General features: G+C 31.8%; 1 pseudogene; it reads right to left on the reverse strand.

The window, feature by feature from the left end:
• Positions 1-742: 742 nt before the first annotated feature.
• On the reverse strand, positions 743-861 carry LOC112474791 (annotated as a pseudogene).
• Positions 862-7558: the final 6697 nt, after the last annotated feature.

Here is a 7558-nt window from a genome sequence, read left to right on the forward strand (position 1 = left end):
TTCCTCCCTCCCCTGGCCCTCCCTTTAGCCATCATATTAATGTTAACTACATTCCCTCTGCCATGCTCCCCAACTATCAACTGTTAATTTGTACTTCTTTAACTCTTCACCCCATTCTCCCAGTTCCCCAACTCCCTCCCCTCTGTCCATCATCAAACTGTCCACTATATTTGTGAATCTGTTTTTGATTAGTTTGTTCTTTTTGTTCCTTAGATTCCACATATAAGTAGAATCATATGGTATTTATTTTTCTCTGTCTGACATTTCACTCAGCATAAAAACCTCAAAGTCTATCCATGTCATTGCAAATGGTAGGATTTCATTTTTTTAATGGCTGAGTAATATTCCATTGTATATATGAACCATAATTTCTTTATCCAGTCATCTATTGATGAGCATTTAGGTTGCTTCCATATCTTGGCTATTATAAATTGTGCTGCCATAGAAATAATATTTAATCAGATATCTGGATGCCCTGTGGCCAAGTCAAGTTGATATATAAAATTAGCCATCATATTTTCACATTTTTTAATGTGTTGTGCCATTTTGCTTTGTCTTCAAAGATTTCTCCTTTATGATTTGCTTCTCACACAGTGGTATTGGTTCAAAGAGAAAAGTTGATGACAATATTGACATCCAAGTCAATGACGATGATTTTTTTTTTTTTAGGCAACCCTTGGTTGACCTCACTGATTGCAAAGACCTTATCAGCTTACAATCCCTTTTTTTTTTTTTTTTTTTACACCTACAGCAGCTGGTCTTCCTAGGTGGTCTCCTATCCAAGTACTAACCAGACCCAGCCCTGCTTAGCTTCCGAGATCAGATGGGATCGGGCTTGTTCAGGGTAGCATGTCCATAGACAATGATGATGATATTGACAGCTTAGTCATATTAGAAGTTGTTTGTGTATTTTATTTTTAGCAGCAGTTTGAAGAAAAGTTTATTACCTTAGCTTAAGAAAAAAAATTTAATGCAGTATTTTCAAGAAGATTCAAGACTATAATAATCATCAACATTTTAAGAAGAATCTCTTTTTTCAATGACAATTTACAATTTTTCATTTGCCTCTACCATGATGAAAATTTGATTTAAAGAGGATTGATATTTCTCATATGTCTTAATTAATTATTATTAATTATGGTTTAATTTTAACCATTATTTATAAATTCAAATTCCTAAATTACTTTTCGAAAAAAAGAGAGCACTCCTCTGTACTTTCTGATACCTTCCTCTTATGAAGTCATTTTTTACCACTTCAATAAATTTTAGTTTCCTTTTATACATTTTGAAACCGTCTTTTCAATGGGTGAATTTATGTTACTTTGGCTTTAATAAGCACAATTTATTGATGCATTTATCTTGCAAATTATGGGGTTATATTGTTAGATGCTTTTTATTATTTTATTGTTCTCTGAACGGAATCTTATTTTTAAATAAGTTATATCTATATCTATATATCAAACATTTCACCAAAGAGGATATACAAATGGCAAATAAATACATAAAAAGATGTGCTACAAAATTAGTAATTAGGGAAATGTATTTGAAAACCACATCGAGAGAAACTTGGTCGAGTTCTGGAGACAAGATGAATAATTGCACTTCCCTTATTACTCCCTCTAAATAAAGTTTAAAATCCTAGATTATATATTGAACAAACATTGGAAGAATCTGAAATATGGAGAGAAGCAAGCAGACCAGCTAGATGCCTTGGGACCTGAGAAAAGACACTGTGGTGAATTCCCTGGGCTTCCTTTCTTGCTTTACATCCCTGACTGTGTGCTGCAGAAGGAGGGATCTGGAAACCCCAATGGGTGTAGAATAAAAGAATACTCTCATAAGTAACAGAACAAGAAAAGGAGCAGCACAGCAAGAGAGAAAGCTTTTAGACAATAACCTCTCTCCCTACACTAGCCAAACACGTTGGACAAAATTGTGACTGTATTCCCACCCTGATAGCAAAGACAAAGTGGGAGCTTAAATTTTTGCCCTTGTGAGGCTATAACAAGTTGCCGCCTTCACCACTCGGTGGAATCAGTGAGGACAGAGCAGGAAGCTAGAACTTTTTTCCCTTCCCAAAGCTAACAAACTCCCATCTTACCAACCCTCACAGTGTCTGTGGAGGCCATATCAGGAGCAGTAATGAGCAAATTCTTCCCCTCCAAGTTAGGGCAGTGACAGTAGAAGCCTAGTCAGCAGCCTGAAATCCGACATTTACCCAGTAGCAACAGGACTTCTTCACCGAGGTATCAACTGAGGCTAGGTGGGAAGCATGGACTTCTATTCCCATCTAGCAGTAATGAAGTAGTGCTCCCCTTTTCCCATGGGCATGATGTCAGAGGAGGTCTGCTAACAGATTATTTAAATAAGATCCAGAAATTCATAACACAGGAACCAAAATATTCAGATACAATAGAAAATCACTTGTCATACAAAACACAGCAAATATCACCTCAAACGGAAAAGATAATCAACATATGAGAACAAGATGAAACAGATGTTGGAATTATATGACAAGGATTTTAAAGTAGCCATCATAAAAATGTTTCAACAAGTTTGAAACAATTGAAAAAAATAGAAAATCTCAGCAATGAAGTAAAAAGACTGCAGAAGGAAGAAAAAAATTAGAAGATATAAACAAGAACCATATAGAAATTTTAAAATTGAAAGATAAAATAACCAAAATTTTAAAGCTGATGAGTTTAATAGCATAAAAAAAGATGGCAGAGGAAAGAATCTGAATATAGAACGTAAAACAATTGATTCAGAACAGTAGAGAATATTAATTGGTAAAACAGAGTGGAAATGGACTGAAAAAAAAAATAAACAAAACCTTAGAGATCTATGGGCACTATAACAAAAGTTTAAATCTTTGTGCCATCAGAGTCCCAAAAGGAGAGAAAAAAGACAGTGGGGTTTAAAAATATTCAAATAAATAATCAATAATATTTTCCCAAATTAGGCAAAGGACATAAATCTACAGATTCAAGAAGTTGAGAAAATGCTAAACAGGATAAACTCAGTGAAATCTATACCAAGACACATTGTAATCAAATTTCTGAAAACTAAAGACAAAGAAAAAAATCTGGAAAAAAATCAAGAGTAAAACATTAATTTTCTTACAAGCAAAAAAAAAAAAATTGAGTGATAGTAAATTTCTCATTAGAAACCATGAGGCCAGAAGGAAATGTGACAATATTTTTCAACTGTTATAAAAAAGAACTGTCAACATAGAATTCTATATGCAGTGAAAATATCCATTAGGAATGAAGGGGGAATCAAGACATTCGCAGATAGATAAAAACTAAGAGAATTTGTTGCTAGCAAGATCTAACCTAAAAAAATGACCAAATGATATTTTCCTAAACAAAGGGAAATGATAAAAGGAGGAATCTCAACACAAAGGAAAAGAAAAACATAAATAGAAAAATCCAATAAACTTTCTTTCTGGAGTTTTTTAAAGCAAAAATTATAACACTGTGTGTATATAATGTATGTAAAGAAAATATTTCAGACAAATATATTCTAAATGGGGGGAGATAAAGGGACATTAAAGGAAGTAAGTTTTCTATACTTTATTGGAATTGATAAATTGGTGACACTAATGGACTGTGACAAATTATATATACATAATCTAATACCTATAGAAATCACTAAAAAAATCTATACAAATAAATACACTCATAAATACTATAAATAACTCAAAATGAAATTATAAAATATGTTGAAAGTAATCCTCAGGAAGTCAGAAAAAAGAAAATACAGGAAAGAAAATCAGAGACAAAATAGAAAATAAAAAACAAAATGCCAGATCTAAATCTTAAAATATCAATAATTACATTAAATGTAAATGATATAAATGCATCAATTAAAAGACAGAGACTGGCAGGGTGGATTCAAAAACCTGATTCAACTATCTGCTGTCTATAAGAAAGTCATTTCAAACAAAATATAAGTAGGTTGAAAGTAAAAGAACAGAAAAATATGTACCATGAAAATATCAATCAAAATAATGCAGAAATGGCTAAATTAATAGCAGATAAAGTATACTTCAGAACAAAGAAAATTAGCGGGAACAGAGACAATCATTACATAATGATAAAGGAGTCGATTCAGCAAAAAACTTTAGCAATCCTAAATGTGTATACACCATACAACAGAGCTGCAGAATATGTGAAGTAAAATGATAGAAATGAAAGAAAAAAAATTCTTATTATGGGTAGAGACACCACACCCTTTTTCAACAATTGATTGAACAAATAGAGAGAAAATTAGTAAGGATATAGAAGAACTCAACAGCACCATCAACCAACCAGATCTAATTGTCACTTATAGAACACTCCACTCAGCAACTGCATTCACATTCTTCCAAGAACTCACAGATTTACTGTAATAGATCATATCCTGGGCCATAAAATGAACTTCACCAAATTTAAAATAATTGAAATTATTCAGGGTGTTCTCTGATTACAATAGAATCAAAATAAAATCAATAACAGAAAAATAATAGGAAAATTTCTAAACTCTTGGACATAGCAACACATTTTATATGCTTAATGGGTCAAAGAAAATAAAAATACTTGAACTCAATGAAAACAACAACAACAAAAATAACATATCAAAATTTGTAAGATGCAGCTAACGTAGTGTTAAGAGGAAATTTCTAGTATTATATGTTTACATTAGAAAAGGAAAAAAGTCTCAAATCAATAACATAAGCCTTCATATTAAGAATCTAGAAAAAGAAGATAAAATAAACAGACAAGCATAAGGAAGAAAATAAATAAGAGCAGAAATTCCACAAAATTAAAAGAAAAAAATTGAAAGTTAAAAAAGAAAGCCAATTTTTTGGAAAAAAAAAATAAACCTGCTAGCAAACAGATAAATAAAAAAGAGGATACAAATGATCATATCATGAATGAAACAAGAAATATCATTTTATACTCTGCAGACATCAAATGGATAAAACCACAGTGTGATATCACAACATACTGATCAAAGTGGCTAAAATAGAGTAGTGTGATAATTGCTGAAGATTCAGAGAAACTGTATCAGTTTTACATTTCTGGTGGGAATGGAAAATGGTACAGTTATTTTGGGAAATAATTTGACAGTTTTTTACCAAACTAAATATGCATATACTTTATGACCTAATAATTATATTCTTGAACATTTATCTCAGAGAAATAAAAACTTATGTTCACACAAAAACATGTAGACAAAGGTTCATAGCAGCTTTATTTCTAATAGACAAAAACTTGAAATAACTCATATTTCCTAACAAATGCTAAAATAGTTGTGTTACCTCTATAGCATGGAATACTATTTAGCAACACGAAGAAACAAACCATTGATATACATAGCAACTTGTATGTGTCTCAAGGGAATTATGCTGAATGTAAAAAGATGATCTCAAAAGGTCACATACTATGTGATTCCATTTATAAAACATCCTTGAAATAGTAAAAGTGTAGAGATAAAGTATAGATTAATGCTTGTCTGAGGGTAGGCATGGGAAGTGAGGAGAGCAGGTAAGGTTAGAAAGGGATAGTGCAATGGAATGTGGTGATGAAACAGTCTGTATCTCGATTGTTATGCTTATACGAATCTGTAGATATGATAAAATTTTATAGAACTACACACACATATGTATACACACACAAATACATGCATACAAACTTAATGAAAACTAAATAAACTGTGTATTGTATCTATATCAATTTTGGGGACTGTATTTGTATTATAGTTATGCAAGATACTACCATTGGGAGATCTGGATGATGGGTACACCGGACTGCTGAAGTTAGAGTGTGGACTTCTACTTCTGATCTGAAGTGATAAGCTAGACATCACGTGTTTGGGGATGGATAATATCAATAGGTGACAGTTACCAGACACTCACTCCATGTCAGATACTCTGCTATGATCCATATATGCAGTTTCTTATATAATCCTCAAATTTTTAATATAAGTAGTATTTTAATCCATTTTTCAGATGACAAAATAGAAGCTCAGAGAGGTTAAATTAATTTTCTGTGTTTTTACAATTAATATAGTATCACATTCCACAGAGCAAGATAGAACATAAAATGCTTTCAGGAGTAGTGAGAAAGCCTGCCTGCTTTTTTAGCCACTCTTGCTCTTGTCATTGATGTCTACATTTCCTACATCAGGAGAAAAACCTTTCAATTTCTGATTAGAAATGTGTCTGATCCCATGAGGGAAGGAAAAAAGATACCACATAGAGAAAAAATGGAGAAGACACAGATGTAGGCTATCTAGGACATATTGAATCCATTTTGTGATTTTGCTCAAGAAATATTCTAGTCTCTCCTGAAGGTTAGGAATTTCCTGAAGACAAACTTTGTATACTGAAAGATTTCTTCTAAGATTGGCCTTGATCTTGATACCTAAAACCGAAGCATAACAAAGTTGATCAAGATAAGTCAACTCATTTGAAAATTAGTAGGAAACAAACAGATGTAAAACACTAAAAGTTCAAACTGATTTAACCATGTTCAATCAATGTTTTTTTCATTTCCAATTCAGCAGGTAGCCTTCTTTTAAACATCCATCTAAGCCAAGAATGACTGAAAAAGTGTTTGATTTTACCACATACTGTTAACTGAAAATTAACCATAGGGTTGCAGAAGACCAAATATTCAATAATAATTCTATTTCTTCCTTCCGCATGAAAAAATTCTCATGTAGACCATATTAAAAGGATACTCTGTAATTTATATACTAAGTGTTTAAATGCATTTTTGTTTGATTTTTAGTGTGTCCAATATTCTAACTAATGATTCCTTTCTTGGGTTAAAGAAATTTTATGATAGAGTTTAAAACAATGGTATGGCTAGAATCATTAATTTAACATACTTTGCTGACTTAGATGTTGACAATTTAGTTTTTGATCTTAAAATACTAAATATTTGATCTTATCCTATAACAGTGAAGGCTTTATTGTCTTATTTTTAAACTTTGCAGATAAATCTCAAACCCAGATGTCATGAATAGTTCCTCCCTGACCCCAATATTGGTAAAACCTATTCTTTCTTTCAACAAAAAATGATTTAACATTCATTTAGTGCTAGATATTATGTTCTGCACTAGGTTATATCAAGTTAAATTACGTGAAGTTGTTAATATACAACCTAAAAACAATAATTTCATACTGTTCAATTTAATAAAAATAAAAAATGAAACTCCTTCCATTAACACTTCACAAGTTAATACAAGAAACTTACAAATAAACAAAATTAGAAGTTGGGAGAATTTGAGGAAACTTCCTTGAGGAAGTGCTCAGACTGATTCCAGAAGGATGAGTAAGAAGATCCAAGTGAAGAAGGCATGTCAGACAGAAGGCCTTTTCTGGGAGAGAAGAAGTATTCACAGAGAGCTCTAGAGTCTGAGGCAAGGGGAAATATTATGAATCTTGATGGAAAAGAAAGGGTCAAAATAAAAAAGACTCTTATGAGGTAAAAGTTTTCATGAGGGTAATTGGGAAACATTTAATAATTATAAGTGGGAGAATGGAATGGAAGTTTTGCATTTTAGG

The sequence above is a fragment of the Pteropus alecto genome, unplaced genomic scaffold (assembly GCF_000325575.1).
Source record: "Pteropus alecto unplaced genomic scaffold, ASM32557v1 scaffold7, whole genome shotgun sequence".
Classification (NCBI taxonomy): Eukaryota; Metazoa; Chordata; class Mammalia; order Chiroptera; family Pteropodidae; genus Pteropus; species Pteropus alecto.